The 18,914-nt window shown below is 36.3% G+C and overlaps 1 long non-coding RNA gene across 1 annotated transcript in view; it reads right to left on the reverse strand.

The window, feature by feature from the left end:
* The window catches only part of LOC122790362, a 216,063-nt gene that overhangs the window by 135,856 nt on the left and 61,293 nt on the right, over positions 1-18,914 (reverse strand). The window contains exons 3-4 of the long non-coding RNA XR_006363003.1: positions 12,943-13,028; positions 12,723-12,836 (exon numbers count right to left, since the gene is read on the reverse strand). This is a non-coding gene — a long non-coding RNA (uncharacterized LOC122790362). The remainder of the gene's footprint in view (positions 1-12,722; positions 12,837-12,942; positions 13,029-18,914) is intronic.

Consider the following 18,914-nt stretch of genomic DNA (forward strand, 5'->3'; position numbering starts at 1 on the left):
CATCCTGCACCTCCATGGGATCTGGATATAGTATTACATGCCTTGACTTCTTCCCCCTTTGAACCGGCAGCTACCTGTGATTTGAAGTTTCTATCATGGAAGACAGCTTTCCTAGTGGCAATTACTTCAGCCAGAAGGGTTTCAGAACTTCAAGCTTTGTCAGTAAAACCTCCGTACTTGGTTTTTCATCCAGACAGAGTTTCCCTCAGACTGAATCCTTCTTTTGTTCCTAAAGTCTGCTCTACTTTATGCTTACAACAGTCATTAGAGCTCCCAGTGTTTTTCCCAAAATACTCCAATGAAGCAGAATTTATTTTCCACACACTAGATGTCCATAGGCAGTTACGTTTTTATTTGGATAGGACCAAACAATCAAGGAATACAGATCAGTTGTTTGTGTCCTTTGCAGAAAACAAATTGGGCAATGCAGTCACAAAGGTCACTATTGCCAAAATGGATCAGGGACTGTATTACTCAAGCTTATATTTTTTCTAACGAGGAGCTTTCCACCTCTGTCAAGGCTCATTCTACAAGGGCTATGGCTATTTCGGTAGCATTTCATTCTAAGCTTGCTATTGGTGACATTTGTGCTGCGGCTACATGGTCTTCCCCGCATACTTTCATTTCTCACTACAAATTAGATGTGGCATCTAGAGGACGAGCTTCATTTGGTTCCACAGTGCTCAGGAGTGTTTTCCAATGAGCCACCCGGGATTTAGGTGCTAGGGACGCTGTCCCATCATTCAGAATGTAGGCGAGATCGGATCACATAACATCTTTTAGTTATGTACTCACCATAACTTCAGATGTTTGGGATCCATCTCGCCTACATTCCTAATAACCCACCCTCCTTCCCCCTTCCTTGGAGATCAGAGGATATCAGAAGGTCTGAATCCTGTTGTTTCATCTTGAAACATCTAACAATGTTATATAAACAAGCTGTGCATGTGTGCATGAATGCGGACAAACAAGATCTGGGGGATTAGTGGTGGTGCATCCTGGGATAAAGAAAGCTCAGCCAATAAGAGGCCTCGCTCTATAGCATAAGCGTGCCGAGTCGGAGCCAAGGTATCGGCTCCGAACCCATCATTCAGAATGTAGGCGAGATGGATCCCAAACATCTGAAGTTATGGTGAGTACATAACTAAAAGTTATGTGGTCTTCCAGTCTGAGGGCTAAGAATCTAACTTACCAACATGCAGGCTGGGTTAGAATCCGTAAAACAAGCATGTTTGGCTGTGAATGCTAAAAATTAGCTAGCTTGGTGGTAGTTAAATATTCAGGATACCTTACAGGAACAGGGATGGTAAAACCACAACTAGAAAAATACAGAAGCTCTAAAAATGACATATACCCTCCACTAAAAACAAGGGAACACTGTCCTTGGATTAGCTTGGTACTTTAGAAAATTTGCACCTAATTTTGCAATTATTGCCAGTCTTTGGCAGATCTCACAAAAGGAAAAGCTCCTTTCAAAGTATAATTCTCTCAACAGGCAAACCGGATACTTAATGAACTGAAAGACTGCTGTTTTGAACCAGTATTAGTGACTTCTGATTTCATAAAGAATATATTTTGGTAACTAATACATCAGAAGTAGTTTTGGGGATAGCATTGTCCCTGGATATTGAAAGTGAAGAGCACCGTCTGCGCTACATCAGTCAAAAGTTGAGTAATGTTATCAAGGCCTCCACCATTTAAATGGAATACCTGGCTGTGAAGTAAGCTTACTGTACTCTGAAGTACTACCTGTCAGGCAGATATTTTAACTTCATGACAGACAGATCATGCACCATTACAATGGCTAAGTAAACATCAGGATAGCAACACAAAGTTATGCCACGGGCACTGTCACTACGACACATTCAGTATACTGTCAACGAAAGACTCAGGTTGTCTCATAGGAATGTTGATGGCTTGTTTGGCTTTTACAACCCATCTGTGTGAGCCCAAAATTCATGATTTTGTGCTGGAACTGAGTAAAAGAGACACCTTGTCTGTGGAAAGGTAGAATATGCATTTAAACGTATGTGAACTGTAACTTGTATCTCGTAAAGTTAACAATAATTAGTGAGATATTTGACAGAATTAGATAAGGAGAACAAAACCTAATTGCCTATCAATAGTGTATAAAAAGATATAATGTGGAAGCAGAAAATCAGAAAGTCATTTTCTCAAGTGGGTCATAGCAGGGGCTCTGCCTGAAGACTCTTGGCTGATATGTCCAACAACTCTAGGTTTGACATGGCCTTGTATGTTAAGCAGAGATCACCTCGGAGGAGACGATATGCGAAAGAATATAGCTGGAGTCTTTTAAGGTGGTCAGCATAGGGCATCTGCTTTGTATTCTATAATGGGTCTAATGAGGGATGAGTACAGTGGGACAATGACTTTCTTTTTTCTGGATGAAAAGCCCTTAGTGATGAGATATGCCACATAGAAGGATTTCCTGACTGTTGTGGCGATGTAGTTATTGAGGTGAGACCACTGTGCACCTGTGTCCCTATGTCTCTTATCACACTTTCGGTGTTTAGTGTACTGCCACTTATGTGGTAATTCACAGGTACATGTTTTTCCCAAAGGGGATAACTATACATTTCTTGGCATTGAGCTTGAGCCCATGGCTCTGGCACCGAGCATCTGTTTTTGTAAGGCCCTTTTGTAGAGTATCCACATCATTTGGGGATTATATATATATATGGGCGGTGCAGTGGTGCAGCGGTTAATGCTGTCGCCTCACAGCAAGAGGTTCTCCGGTTTGATTCTCGGCTGGGGTGCCTTTTGTGTGGAGTTTGCATGTTCTCCCTGCGTTTGCGTGGGTTTCCTCCGGGTACTCCAGTTTCCTCCCACATTCTAAGACATGCTTCTGGAGCATTTCTCCCCGGGCCTCCGCTGAAAACAGGATCTGTGGAACCTAGTCGGACTTTCCCAGTCAACAAATGTTAAATAAATAAAAAAAAAAAAAAAAAAAAAAAAAAAATATATATATATATATAGAGAGAGAGAGAGATATCAATATCGATATATATATATATATATATATATATATATATATATATCTAGCGATATGTATATATATATATATATATATATATGGGTTTACTTCTAAATGTTGAACTTTCAAACCATCAACTTTCTTATGGTCAAGACCATAAGATCAACGTTTTGAAACTTTGAAATTTAAATTGAAAAAGTTAAAAACAAAAAATATTTTTTTTCACATTTTTGCACCCCCCCACACCCCCTGCTAATTAAATATACCAACTCTGAGATCGCACTACAGGGAGGAAAATAGTAAGTATACCATTCCACGCTGTACAGCTAAACAGTTCAAAGTTTCAAAACATCGATATTATGGTCTCAACCATAAGAAAGTCGACGTTTTGAAAGTTCACAATTTAGAAGTAGACTAATATATATATATATGGATTCACTTCATAATCTCGAAATACTGAAACATCGAATTTCAGTATCTCGAGACCATGAAACCGAATCCACATAACGCCAAAACTACAATACCCTGAGCCCAAAACCTCAAAATTAAAAAAAAAACGAACAAACCGCACACACCACACCACGCATACACCACAATACCCACATCACAAAAGAAACAAACAAAACTACACACAAACACAACTCATACGCACATAAGCAAGCCCCCTGCACCCCCCACACCCCCCCCTACTTAAATATACTAACTCCGAGATCGCACAAACAGGAGCCAAAAGCAAACTCACACATGCACATTCTCCAGTCCCTCACACACATCACACATAACACACTCGCATACACTCATACACTAACTCCAACCCAAAACCCTTAAAAAACACTCACTTACCTGACATTACATGTAAATCCACACACCGCACCGCACACCATCAACACACAAACCCGGACATAACGTAGTGTAAAGACATAACCACGAATTTGAGATATTCGAATTCACGATTATGAACTTTCGCTATTTTAAACATTCAACTTTATAGTCTCGAGATACTGAAATTCGACATTTCAGTATTTTGAGATTATATAGTGTTCCCATATATATATATATATATATATAAAATATATATATATATATATATATATATATATATATATATATATATATATGTACATGGAGGTGTGGACAAAGTGCTCTGTGAAACAGACACAGGCAGTGAATGTGGTTCACACTTCACAACAGACTGTACTGATAAATCCAGCATCCTGTCATGAGTGCTGCCGACCTTCCAGCCTGTCATACCCGTGCTGCTTCATCAGAGTTTTATCCGTATTCCTTTCCATCTTTTACAGAGGCTAAGCATAGTAGCACAACGGGCACCATATGAATGTGACAGAAGGCAAAATCTTGATATGTTTTTGCCACATGATGTGACACAGCAGTTACTGTTACATAATTATTGGTAACGATGCTGCTCGATGCCAAGCATCATGCAAATGACGATTAAAGAAACAGAGACTTTTTTATGGGCCATTCCTGGCCATGTGTGTGGTCTGGGAATCTATTTTCTGACCAGATTATAGGTGTGAAATGGGATTAATAGTGAAAATGGGGAGTAAGCAGAGAATAGGAAATTGGGGAATAGTTAAGGAATGATTATAATGGAGTTGGGACAGTACCATAGTACCATCGCTATGAAAAACGTCTTTGTATTTTTTTTTTTGTCAAACACACCATCTCAGAGTGTAATTCCCATTAGCATAGAGGTTCAAGGCATCATTTCTCAATCAGAAGCACTGATAAGGCACACTAGCACTGTATTAGGTAACCACTAACCTTAATCCCTGCTCTTGTACTGCTCAGGCACGAGTACGTCACTGTGTAGGAACCAACATGTTTATCTCCCAGCACTTCATGCAAACTGAGCGATTCGGAAATGGTAATGAGTTGAGAGCTAATTAACATATTCCATGTGTCGAGAGGGTTAATCTACCCCTTATAAGCAGACATAAGGCTATGGTGCTTCCATTGTGCTGGGATGTCTGCCTGGTTTCTCAAGTGCTGCAAAACAAATTACTGTGAACAGCTTTAATTAGGACGACTAGGATAGTGTTTGAAATCTTTTTAGGTAAGTATTTTTCCTTACAACACAAAATTTTAGTATGCTGATAAATATTTGCAATGATTTCTGTGTACCTACAATGTTCTTGAATATATTTTGTTTAAGTCATCTGAAATGTACTTCATGGAGGTTGGGCAACACACACATTGATGTGTTAGCAGTTCTAGCAGTACTATTGTAAGATACTTACAGCTTTAGACTGTCTCTGACTTGAATGACTTCTTTAGGTTTTTGTTACCTTAACCACTGCTTCTCTGCTTATGATGTTTTCTCTGCTAAGTAGTTGTATATTCTTGCATCTGCTATTGTTTGTCATTTTCTGTAGTTTATAACTTTTTTATTTGGTGGGAAATGCATATGGGGTATCACAGTGGTTACTTTGTTGTTTAGACCATTGTTTCAATAATGTTAATCACTGACTCACTGACTGCATACTCATATGTTTTGCACCATAAGTATAACAGCCTGTACTACCCACCCCCCCAGAGCCCGCTGTCCTAAGTTTTTTTTTTCTGATTTTCTTTCTTCCATTTTGACAGGGGTATGGCTCTAAAATAAAAAAAAAAATAGGTAGGGTCTTCCACAGAAAGCTTCCTTTCATAGATGCTTATAATAAGGTCATTATACAAGTCTCCTTGATAAAAGTTCTGCCAACAAGTCCAAAAAGTCCTTCTACGACTATCTGATGCAGGTGCTCGATGATGTCAATGCAGTTGGTGGGCAGGACCAGGTATGCAGTATGGTCTGACAAAGGGCTACTGACATGATTGAAAAGACCACCGACAGAGTAAAGGCTGTGGCACAGGATTGAAGGACTACTGGTGGTGGGCCATCTACTAAAGCACCACTCACTGAGTTGGAGAAGTTCCTGTCAACTCTAAGGGAACCAGGCAGCTCAGAAGAGTGTCACAGTGTAGTGCTTGATGATTTGGCAGAAGTGAGGCACACCTTGAGCATTTCCTCCATTGCTGCCTGAGGTATGCCATTCAAATATTTATTACGTCCATCTTTACAGGTGTTAGTAACTTCTATGCTTATAATACCTCTGTTACCTATTGTGTCTGGGTACACCTACCATTGAGGCAGAGCGACCACCTGCACATGTTATGGTCATACTTTTTTATTAGTTACATTTATTACTCAATCTGAGATTATAGAATATGCATATGTGACTGAGTTATTTTGACCCAGTTATTATATTATATCATGATATGTTTATTTTGCTTTCTTTGTTTTGTTTTATTTTATTAACAGTTGAAGCATTATTTGGCACCAGCACTGTTGACCTTCAAACTTCTGACATTAGTGGAATGTTATCCTCTGATGATGGTGATGATGATGATGATGGCAATAAACAAGTACAGTCATGGGCTGCAGGAGGAATGTTGGACATGGGTCTTTTGCCTTCCTCATCCTTTCCCCACAGTATGGACACAGTCAGTGTGCCTCTGCATACTCATGACACAGAAACATGTCAGACCAGAGAGGTTGATGGGGATGCAGTTGATCAGGGTAGTTGCAGACTTGGAAGAACCTTCTTCTGGCCATTGCGAGGGTGAGGTACTACACAGGGCTGTCAGATGTGCTCAAAGAAGGTATGCTTACCACCCTCTCCCTAATGTTCGTGTGTCAGTAGAGCCACACAAGCTGTCATGGAGGCACAGATATGTTCCACCAGGGCCTTGGAAGACATAGTCAGACTACTGCATGTCATGAATTCTGATGTACAAGACTGACTAAACCGTGTTTGACCCTTTGGACAGGATGAATGTCACACTGGACCATGCAGTGTCTGCTTATGTTGCTAATGCACAGAGTAGCCAGCTAATGCTTGTTTAGTCAAAGGTCTTCTTTTCGTATAGATACATATTTGTAATATTTGTCATTTGTTTGGTATAGTTACAATCTGTAATGAAAGCAGTAGTAGCAGTAGTTCAGGTGATCTTGTATACCCACTTGTGCAGATGATGCTGAGAGTGCCCTGCTCTCTGGAGTGGTGTGTCAGTTCAGCTACTTATGTCTGATGCATAAGGTAAGTGGGCAATGCATGGTTTAGGCAAAAAATGCTTCTTTGTACTGTACAACTGCAAATTGTTATTTGTGCCTTAATGTATTAGCTTACAATCTGTAGTTATACTGATGTATACATAGCTTGTTCAGCCACCTATAAAGATAACGTTGACATTGCCCTTCTCACTGCGGTGTTGTTTCACATGGGCTTATTATGCCTAATGCATAGGGTGGCCATGAAATGCATAGGAAAGCAATATCAATGAGCCATACTGTAGGTTAGTTGATAGGTTCACAGGTAAGTACTAGGATAGCTGCCCTTGTGTAACATTTTAGGCCTAGCCAGTTTTGCTTTTTGTTCTTGAAATATCCTACCCCATTTGGTTATAAATCGGCCTTACTAATCCCGTGGTCAATAATTGTAAATCAATTGGGATCAATATCATAGATAATTTGAGGGGACCCATGCTTAGGATAAGGCATTTAGGAGCTGCATCTCTCCATTAGTAGCACAGGGGGCAGTCCTGGGGTAAATTTTCTACTACACATACATAGATGCAGGTTGCTATTGAATACGCACACAGTGAGCTTTGTTTTACATGGATGGGGGAGTCTTTTCCAGAACAGTTTTATCCTTTTTGAGATATTGTTGTCCCTCCAAACCATTCTTTTGATGTTGCAGAAGAGATTTAGATCCCTAGACCAAGTATTTCTGATGCCATTTGACTAGCTAATGTGTAGTAGGCCCATCAGTATTGGGTCAGAGACTGTCATATATGCCAGACAGAGGTCACCTCTTAGTAGTCTGTAGGATACAAAGTATAATGGCATGTCTTTCAGTCTGTCCAAGTAAGACATTTTATTTAGGCCTTGTATCCTTTTAGTATGGTATCTCTGTTGAGATTCCAGTTGTTGCATGCACAGATACATTTTAAAGGGGGCATTACATTAATTGATTAACCTGATGACAGTTAATTAAAGGAAGCAATGACATCTGTAGTCACACTCCCTTTGTTTATAAGCTGCACAATATAGGAAGACTTTCTTATGACAGTGGACACATGTTAGTTGAAAATTAGGTCACTGTCCATGTAAGTTCCCAAATACTGTCAGTGTGGTAGTTCCCTACAGCGGATGACTTCCCAAAGAATATGATAATGCATTTTTTTATATTTTGTTTCAGTCCATAATTTTGACACCAGTTATTCATTTGAGACAAACTTTCCTACAGAATAGATGTCATTTGAGAATTCAATGACTGTTCCTATTTTTGCTTGTGTGTGTGTGTGTGTGTGTGTGTGTGTGTGTGTGTGTGTGTGTGTGTGTGTGTGTGTGTGTGTGTGTGTGTGTGTGTGTGTGTGTGTGTGTGTGTATGTGTGTGTGTGTGTAAAGGAAAATAAAAGATTTGTAAATATGTTAATAAGTGTATATCAGTAAAGAACCATATTCTTATTGATAACAGCAGCAGGATCTTTTATATCCACTTGAGCTGCCATCGATATAGGGAGATGGGACCTTGGTCTAACATCTAATCCAAGGGATAGCACACTCAGGGGAAAATCACCCCCTCCCCTTATGCTGATCAGCAGAGTCAAGAAACAAAAAATAAATCCAAGCACTTGGGGTGAGAACAGAACCCTGTCCTTCTGATCATGCATCACCGAAGGAATATGCTTTAGTTATTGTGCAACTCACACTGGCAAGTAACAGCAGTTACTTGAGATATACCTGTAACAATTACACAGACACAGGAGTATGGTCCCTTTCTCTTCTGTGACACTATTCTGGACACGTGTTCCATTTTTCCCTTTTCTAACAGGTCTTTGAAATTATTCCACCTTACGTTGCAAAATACATGTTCCATAGCTACAGCATTCTGTACTTGTACACTGCTTGTCAAGACTTTCCTGCTGTTTCCTACTATCTGTTTTATTCTAGAATTGTCCACACTGTTAGAAATAGCCATGGACATGTTTATTAGATGAGTTTCCACTATTCTTTCCATTATATTTTCCAATATTATATCTTTCTTCATGCATTATCCCTTTTTGTGCCTTTTATTTTTAACTCTGAATAAAAATGTGTTTCTTTCAGTTTGTATCCTCATTCTACAAATACATCTCTGGTATAGATACTTCCTTTTTGTTTTTGTTTTTTTACTTTTCATTACGTTATAAAAATTAAAAACAATTTTTTTAACATTTAACAAAGCATAACAAACAAATAACTATATACAAGAGCCATAATAAAATTTTATTTTAAATTGAACCATTAACATTTCTATAATAAATCACTAAGTTTTTGCCATGATAAATACTGATGCATGACATTCGATATTCTCATATCAACGGTTTGCAGTTCTTTGTTACATATAGTCTTAGCTAAACAAACAAATTCAGCAAAAGAAAGGATATTTTTACTTTTCCAGTTCTTTGGAATATTTTTTTATTATAGCTAGCATGGACCAATAGGGGGCACTTGTGTTGTTGGTATAGAATCTGGGAGTGGGGCATTAAACATAATCAAAGTGTTTGCAATAATGCAATTATCAGACCACAATGCTTTATCAAAGCTTCTAAATTCTAACAAAAAGGGAATAACCATTTTGCAATCTATAACCATATGAAACCAATTTGCATCCAACATTTCATCACGTATGCAACAATTTATGTTTTATAAATTAAAGCAACCTTGTGAGGAGTTAAAAAGATTGTATGCAAATACTTCCAGGTACAGATTTTCCAGTAAAGTGATGAAGTAGGTTTCTCTATGGATTTTAAAGATAATTTTTATTTATATCTGAAAAAAACTTCATTATTAGCTTTTGTTGAATTATTCCAAGATGACGAATCAGAAACTATACTTCCTTTTTCAAGATAGTGTCACATGTTCGCCTAGAAAACCTTATCACCTGTTTTTTGACTATGTTCAGCTTAAGAGATTTGGAATGTGTACTACTATAGTCTAAACTGGTATTATTGTTACTTCTTAAACACTTTGATACACAGGATTAATGCTTTTGATTTAGCTGCCACTTAGAATATGGAAACACTCCCAGAAACGAGGAGCATGAACAGTGAGGGATACTATGTAACTAATATTTCTGATAAATCATCTGCACCTGAAAAAGACTTATTAAGTTTTATTTTTTCTTATCCCTAGTTGAAGAACTAGGACAGGAGACACTCTGGCTTTGCCAGGCAGCTAAATTTAAAATGTTCATCTATTACTGGTCATTTAGGTGAAAGCAACAAACATTGGTACATGTAGCTGTATGCAGTCTCTGCATAGCCCATTATGTTGGCAGGATTCACTCATAAGTTACAATAATGAATATCAACAAACATTGGTACACGTAGATGTATGTAATCTCTGCATAGCCCATTATGTTGGCAGGATTCACTCATACGTTACAATAATGAATATCAACAAACATTGGTACACGTAGCTCTATGCAGTCACTGCATAGCCCATTATGTTGGCAGGATTCACTCATAAGTTACAATAATGAATATCAACAAACATTGGTACACATAGCTGTATGCAGTCTCTGCATAGCCCATTATGTTGGCAGGATTTACTCATAAGTTACAATAATGAATATCAACAAACATTGGTACATGTAGCTGTATGCAGTCTCTGCATAACCCATTATGTTGGCAGGATTCACTCATAAGTTACAATAATGAATATCAACAAACATTGGTACACGTAGATGTATGCAATCTCTGCATAGCCCATTATGTTGGCAGGATTCACTCATAAGTTACAATAATGAATATCAACAAACATTGGTACACGTAGCTGTATGCAGTCTCTGCATAACCCATTATGTTGGCAGGATTCACTCATAAGTTACAATAATGAATATCAACAAACATTGGTACACGTAGATGTATGCAATCTCTGCATAGCCCATTATGTTGGCAGAATTCACTCATAAGTTACATTAATGAATATCAACAAACATTGGTACATAAAGCTGTATGCAGTCTCTGCATAACCCATTATGTTGGCAGGATTCACTCATAAGTTACAATAATGAATATCAACAAACATTGGTGCACGTTGCTGCATACAGTCTCTGCATAACCCATTATGTTGGCAGGATTGACTTATACGTTACAATAATGGATATCAACAAACACTGGTGCACGTTGCTGCATACAGTCTCTGCATAACCCATTATGTTGGCAGGATTGACTTATAAGTTACAATAATGGATATAACACCACCTATATGCCATCAAATGAAAAGAAGCTTGCTGTGCACTAGACAAGCATTCAACAAGTTGCACCGATTCCAGTTATTTTTATTCTATGTCTTAGAACAGGTTCACTTGAGTGAAAGAGCAAACCGGTTAAGTTCTGTTATAAAAAAGGGAAATGTACTGGCAAATCGAATTGGTAGCTGGCTATCCCACAGAGCCAAATGAGTTTATTTCAATCAGGCTAGAATTAAAAAAAAAAAAAGAAACAAACAAGAGACTCAGGTAAAAAAAACCTCACAGTGATATTTTATTTCTATAAGGTATGACTTTTTCAGAGCCGTCATTAGTCTGATAAAGTCCAAACAAAAATGATAAAAGTGCTTATTAAATAAGGTACTGAAAAGAGTTGGATGCCTCAAGGTTGCTTTGTTATGTTTATGAATTTTTTACATTTGCTTTGGGCATAGATAGATAGATAGATAGATAGATAGATAGAGATATAATAAAATACAGAAGACATAGCTGGCTACTCAAAGCTACTTTCAAACTGCTCAGTGGGTTACTGTAGATTAATTTTCCTAAGTTTAGAATACTTTTAAACATATGCAGAATTCTTGGATTACAGTCTCATTTTCTTGGGAAGGAAAGCTTGTATAGATTTTTCTACTGCAATTATAAAAGCAAACTCTGACAATGGATAAGACCAATTATGGCCACATCATCTGCTTAGTTTTCTTCAGCCATTTTTATTTCAGAAAATTATGTGTACATTATATGTGCATCCATTCCCATCTTAACCTGAGCTCAGCTTTAGTCACATATATTTGCAACCCCCTCCCACTGCCACTGTTTCCTGAATATATTCTTTCTCACTCTTTGTGCTTGTTTAATTTAGTTTTAAATGCCTCTGTAGTGTTGTATCTTACTACTGTACTAGATAATGTGTAACAGGCCTATTTCAAAAATGTTGTAAAATAATATAACCTAATGACAATTTAAAATATATCCCCTATGAACTTAACTTCATGGCCCCCAGACCTGGTATGTGATTTCTTTATGTTTCAATGTATTGATACACTGCTGTCTTTCTTTTTCCCATCATGCATTGAGGATATGCAACACATGTTTACTAAGCAATGTGCTAACATGACTTTTGTTAATATTACAGGTTGTGTTACTGGCTCTTCTCTAGAGTCTTTGTTGTTGTTGTCTTCTCCATGGTATGTCCACTAATCAGCAGTTTCATATTTCACATTAAAAAAGACACTGGTTTTGTAAAATAACCATTGATCTAAACAGCATTTTACATGAACACAATGGCATCAGCATAGTAATATTAATTCTTTGTGTCAGGGAACTCAGACATTAATCAAATTATTCTCTTCAGCTGTGTCCTTTTTCTTATGGAGCAATTTTCTATCAGTAAACATACTCACCGGTTTATATTATTTTGTTCGTGCAAAGCTAAAGTTGTCGAGATGTATGTATCTGCATTATTGATTTTTTTAAATCCTATGGCACACAACCCATGCTTGAGCCATTCATGGTTCCTGTCAGTAAAAGATAAACAGAATACAGATTTGTTAAAGATGACATTTATGAATATAATGCATTTTAGTTAAAAGTAAAGCTTATATTCACGAGGAAATATCTTACAAAAACTCTTTTGCTTTAGTCAAGTAATTTGCACTGTTGGCAGCTCCCAGATATGTCCAGGTAGTTTTCAGACTTTCCTCATGTTTCTAAGAATGCAGGAAAAACATAGACATTGTTAAATATGATATTTAATATCTAAATCTGAACGACTATTAATGTACAGTTCTAGCATTAATCGTAAATGCTCCCACATTGCCATGATATTTGTTAAATATCTAGAAAGACAAATGAGATGTGGATTGTGTCTTCTACCAAAACACACGTGCTTCATCTGGGTCAGTCTGAGAATATGTTTCAAAGCTGTTACTCTTGTCTTAATTCACTGAAGAAATGAGAAAGGCAGGTGCTTGATCTTTGCATACAAACCAAGTATTTGCTTTACTCTGAGCAATGATGATCTCATGATTATTTAGCAGCAAGGAATGTAGGAGGTGCAGGGAGCTTGCCCCTCACATTAATATTAATATTATTTTCAGACAAATGCCAGTTAATAACCTTGTGACAACAGTTTTGTCCATTTATGTTAGGGGACAGTATTTTTGCTAGACCCAGTATGACAAATATAATAAACATTAATTAAACTGACATTTATATAGCTCTGTCTCTTATACCATCCACCCAATCATCCACAACCCCTTTTCTCATTTTTGTACTGGGGTCAAGGGGTCACTTCAACAGTGATAATCATCTAGAGCTGGAGTTCACTCCACCGTTTCATGATAAATATAAACATTAGCAAGCTTAATAATATTTACATTAACACAATATAAATAGTTTTTAAAAAGTGTTTTGCCTTATTCCTGTTTCTTGAATTAAAATGTAAGAAGTTAGCATATTGCTATCCCATAACATGGCTGTACCTCTAGTTCAAACATCTTGTCAGAAAGGGAAAACTGCAGGGTGGTGAAAAGTTGTCTGACAGAAGGCAGAAATGGTTGTATGACTTTGTATTCATAAATACTTAACACAGTAGGCCTAACTATCAGTGTTGCCATTCTTAATGCAAGTGACCTATATATTTATGGGGTTGGTAGGAGCACTTTTGTGGGATATAAGAGATGAACACAATGGAAAACTGAGCATTTTGGCATTAACTCTTTCTCTGAGGTGAAGCATCGATTTACTTCATATAGCCACTAGTCTGGCGTCAGATTGTAATACTTTTGAAACATGACAAAATGAAATGGTAACACTTAAATAAACTAGATACAGTATGTGGCTATCCAGTATTATTAACTATCCCTGTCTCTACATTAAGGGTACACTAGAAATCTTTGTACTTTTGCCTTCTTGCATTAAAGCTTCTCTCCTTTGTAACTATTGCTGAATACAGGTGACCACTGCCTGGATACAGAGCTAAAACAAATAATGGATGGCTAGAGGAGAGGGACTTGCATGCAGTGACAGTTAGAAAACCAGTGCAAAAAGAGAAAAATGAGTGGGCTGTCAGCATGGAAGATACACAAGACTTAATAAACAGGCATGGGACTTAATCCTTTGTTTAAGACAAAAGATACAAGAGAGAAGGACTGTTACAAGGACATGGTAGCAGAAGAGGAGACAACATTTTTCTTCTCCATGGAACTGAGTAATGTGACACAAAATTTATAACACCCCTTTACTCTGTGGATTTGGTTACTGTTAACCTATAGCTCCTGCTCTGTAATCACTTTTAATCTAAGCACCAGACTATCAGGCAATTTATACATTCAAATGAACCACAAACACATAAGCAAGATTCCACAAACACAAACTTCTCCCTCTAGCGCCTCAGCTAAAAGCCTTTAACAGATTATATCAAGTTCCTACCTAACTCCCTATTTATACAGCATTGCCAACTAATTAAACAATCTAATAAATTAAACAAAAAATCAATTAAAACATTTTCTTAAAAAACATCATATATAAAACATTTCCAGTTACATTCTTTGTTCATACCTTTAGGGAACAATGTATTAAATTTCAAAATTAAAATAGATTATTTCCTTCTTAGCTGCCTTCTTATATCATTTATCATTATTTTATCTTTGTAAGGTTGTTCTAATACTGTTGCCTGTAATCCTGTTGTATCACTATTGTCTGCTTGTTGAAAATATGTATAGTTACTTGGCTAACTTTGTTATTTTTTTCTAATGTCGCTCAAGTGTTCTTTCAACCTGGCTGTGAAGCTTCTCTTGCTTTCCCCTATATAATATTTTCCACAGGGGCATTTTAATGCATATATACCCCCTCACTATTACAACTAAAACAGCCTTGTGCTTGAAACTTTCTACTATTAATCTGGTATCCACCTCAACCTTCTTACTACATGTTTGCATCCTATGCATTTTCCACAAGGGAAAGTACCTTGTAGTAACACCCTTTACTGTCTTACTAATACGGGGGGGAGGGGCTGAATTTTCAATGAACTAGAAAATCTTTCATATTCCTCCTTTTCATATAGGAAAACCTTAGTTTTTTATCATTCAAGAAATATAACCTCTCATCTCTTTCCAAAATACCTCCAATAATATGTTATCAGGTCTCTGAACTGATCTGAGAACAATGAATATTTAGTAACAAAATATATAAAATGTTCACTGTTGTCTCCTCTCATTACATTTTTGCCTTTCCCTTGTTTCTTATACTGTTTTTTAGCTTCTTTCATATTCATCTTGTTCATCACTTCATTAATTAAATCTATTTTATAGCCCCTGTTTATAAACATCTGTGCTGTTTTATTCATTTCTTGTCAATACTCATTTTTATCACTACATAATCTTTCCAACCTTACAAACTCCCCATAAGGGACCGATTCTATGGTGTGGGGTGAGTGACAACTACTTCCATCCAAAATAGAATCAAAATTATCAAATTTCCTATATATTTTTGTTTTAACTCATTCACTCCAATGGAGCTCAGGAAGGTTGCACTGTGATTTCCAATGGGTGGAGCCTAAGCCTTTTAACAGAATCAAATTATGTCCTCACATTTCAAACAAATGTTCATATCTCTGGAACTATATGGGTTATGAAAGAAATACAAATGGGAAACTCTTCAGCACAAACTATTTTTATAGTGGTAGTATTCTTTAGGTTCTAGGTCTTAAACCAAATTTTATAAGTCACAGTAAACACAGTAACTATTACATCTGTAATATTTTTAAACAACTTACAATATCTCAGCAACCACTCAAGTTGCACACATACCATCAGCAGCATTTTATTCATCTAGCTGAGAGCTTTTATATGAGGCTAAGGAGCTCTGTCTGTTAATTAGGTGTTGAGATATTTAGAAAAATGTGACAAATATGTCTAAATAAATCAATATAAAAACAACAGTTAATATCTATTTACCTGCACTAGACAGAGGTCAAATATTAATGCAGTTGAGTTTGCCATTGTGTAAGCTTTAGTATGAAATCTTTTAAAACCATGTACATAGCATGCTTTTGGAATTATTGATGCAATTATGAACAAGCAATAGTTGATGCCTAGAGGCATCAGTAGGAGTTAACTGTAGATGCACCTGGAGGTGTGACTCAGATGTAATGAGTTAATAGTGCCATCAGTCATTCCCTCAAGTATTATATCTAAATAATTAATTTATTGCCTAATTGCAAGCCATCAAAGGCTATATTAAATCTATTTCTATGGAGGCTTTGTATAAACTCTGTCAACCTATCAAACCCCCTCTCACAAATAAAAATTAAATCATCTATGTATCTGAAATACTTCACCACAAAAAAATCATTATTATACACATACATACTTTCAAAGTAGCCCTTAAATATGTTTGCATACATGGGGGCAAATGCTGCATCCATGGCTGCCCTTGTAGTTGTTTAAACAATTCTCCATTAAATTCAAACATATTGTTTTGCAAACAGAACAAAATTAATTCCACTATATAATGTGTACTAGGGCTGTCACCCAAAAATGTAATATTACCTCTAATCCATGTACATGTTTAATACTTATGTATAGACTTGTTGCATCCACAATTACAACATATCAATCTTCTTGTCATCTTACATCCTTAATTCTTTCTATAAAATCAAAAACATCTTTGATGTAAGATGGCAAATTTATTACTTTTGGTAATAAATATTGATGAAGAAAACAAGAAATGTTATGAGTAAAATACCCAGAGGCTGATACAATTGGATGGCCTGGTGGATTACTTAAACTTTTTTGTATCTTAGGCACACAGAAAAAATAAGCCATAGAACAGCCCTTACTATCAAACACATGCTGTATTTCCATAAAAGAAAAATAATTCAATCTAAAACCTTTGCTCAGCAATTCTTTGTACTCTTATGTTGCCTTATAATATGTTTCTATATTCACCTTCTTATAAATTTCAACATTATTTAAATGATTATAATACATTTGAAAATACTGAGAATAATATAACACCACTAACATTCCCCCTTTATCCGCTGGTTTAAATACCAGGTCTCTTCTATGGCTTAAGTTATTTAAACTCTGCCATTCTTCTTTAGTCAGGTTATACTCAATTTCTTATTTGTTTCCACAAAAACTATTATATTCCTTTTCTACACTATATTTTAATAAAGTTGAAAACTGTTGAATAGTGTTGTTTTTAAATGGGGGAATGAAATCACTTTTACATAACACACCCTCTATGTTAAATCTATTATATGCATTGGCTTCCACATCAGAACTGCACAAATAAAAACTTTCATTGTTACTATCAAAGTCTGTATCACTACTTACAAGAAATATACACATATTAGTCTCTTTAAAATGATAAAGCAGATAAAGCTTTCGAATGAATTTAAATATTTCTATTTTTAACTCATACAATCTTGGCAAGGATGTTGGAACAAATTTCAAACATTTGCAAAAAAACATTAATCTCTGGGTATGAAAACTCATACCCTGACAAATTTACAACATAATCACAATTTGAAAAGAAACCAGTCTCTTTTTGTCCCTAAATAGCAGGAACTGTCTCTGTCAATTCCAGTTTAGTTCCATTTACCTTTTTTGAAAGGGCATAGACACTCCCTATGCTTGTCTGAGCAGTTCCAAGATCTTTTATGGCTATCTCACTGCCCCTGTTGATTCCAAAAAGTTCTTTGTATATAACCCTCATTTTGGACTTTCAGCACCTTGGGAAACTCCCGATGCTTCTCACTATCATATATCATAAATTCATCTTATTATAATCTAAGTGGTTGTCATCCAAAATCTCTTTACCATCAATCACTTTGGTGGTACAGTTAAGTGTGCAATGTTACCTTCCTGCTCTGAGTCAGTGGTGTCTTAGTTTCGGTGCCATTTTCTTTTATAATTGATTCCATCAGTTTTTCATCCATAAAAGTTAAACTAAAAGGCTTTTTTTTCATGTTATAGGAAAGTTCTGTTTGGGGAAAGATATAAAAACAATATGTATATGAATAAAACAAATGGTGGAACAGAACAAAAAAGATAATGAACACCATTGTTAACAGTCCAAGCAAAATCTGATCTGGTGACACTGATTTAGGAACAATGTTTTACTTCTGTGGCAAGCCAATTTTCCTAAATCAGTGTGAAACATGGTGCACGTGCACAGAAAACCATGAATAGGATGTAAACAATTTTAAGGGGGACATGTTAGATACAATAGGGGAAGGTATATTTTTCAAAATGAGAGAAATAATCTTAACAGATTATACCAGTAAATATGGAGGACAAGTGGCACTGTGGTCACAATGGAAAATCTAAACAGCAGGATAATCCAAAGGAGTGCACAAAGGAAATTGTGGGGAACTAAGAGACTGCATCCATAAAATAGTGAATAGAAATTTGTATTATAAGTTTGGCAATAAAAGAGATGAAAACAGAAGCAAAGGAATAAGAGAGAAGAAAATCCCAAATTAGTCAATTTATGGAACTATACCAGAATTTCATTCTTATCAATATAATCAAGTAACTTATAATGTAAGTAGGGCAGCAAACAATTTACAGAGATTATCTATAAAG

The sequence above is a fragment of the Protopterus annectens genome, chromosome 16.part0 (genome assembly GCF_019279795.1).
Source record: "Protopterus annectens isolate FY-2018-M chromosome 16.part0, PAN1.0, whole genome shotgun sequence".
NCBI classification, from domain to species: Eukaryota; Metazoa; Chordata; order Ceratodontiformes; family Protopteridae; genus Protopterus; species Protopterus annectens.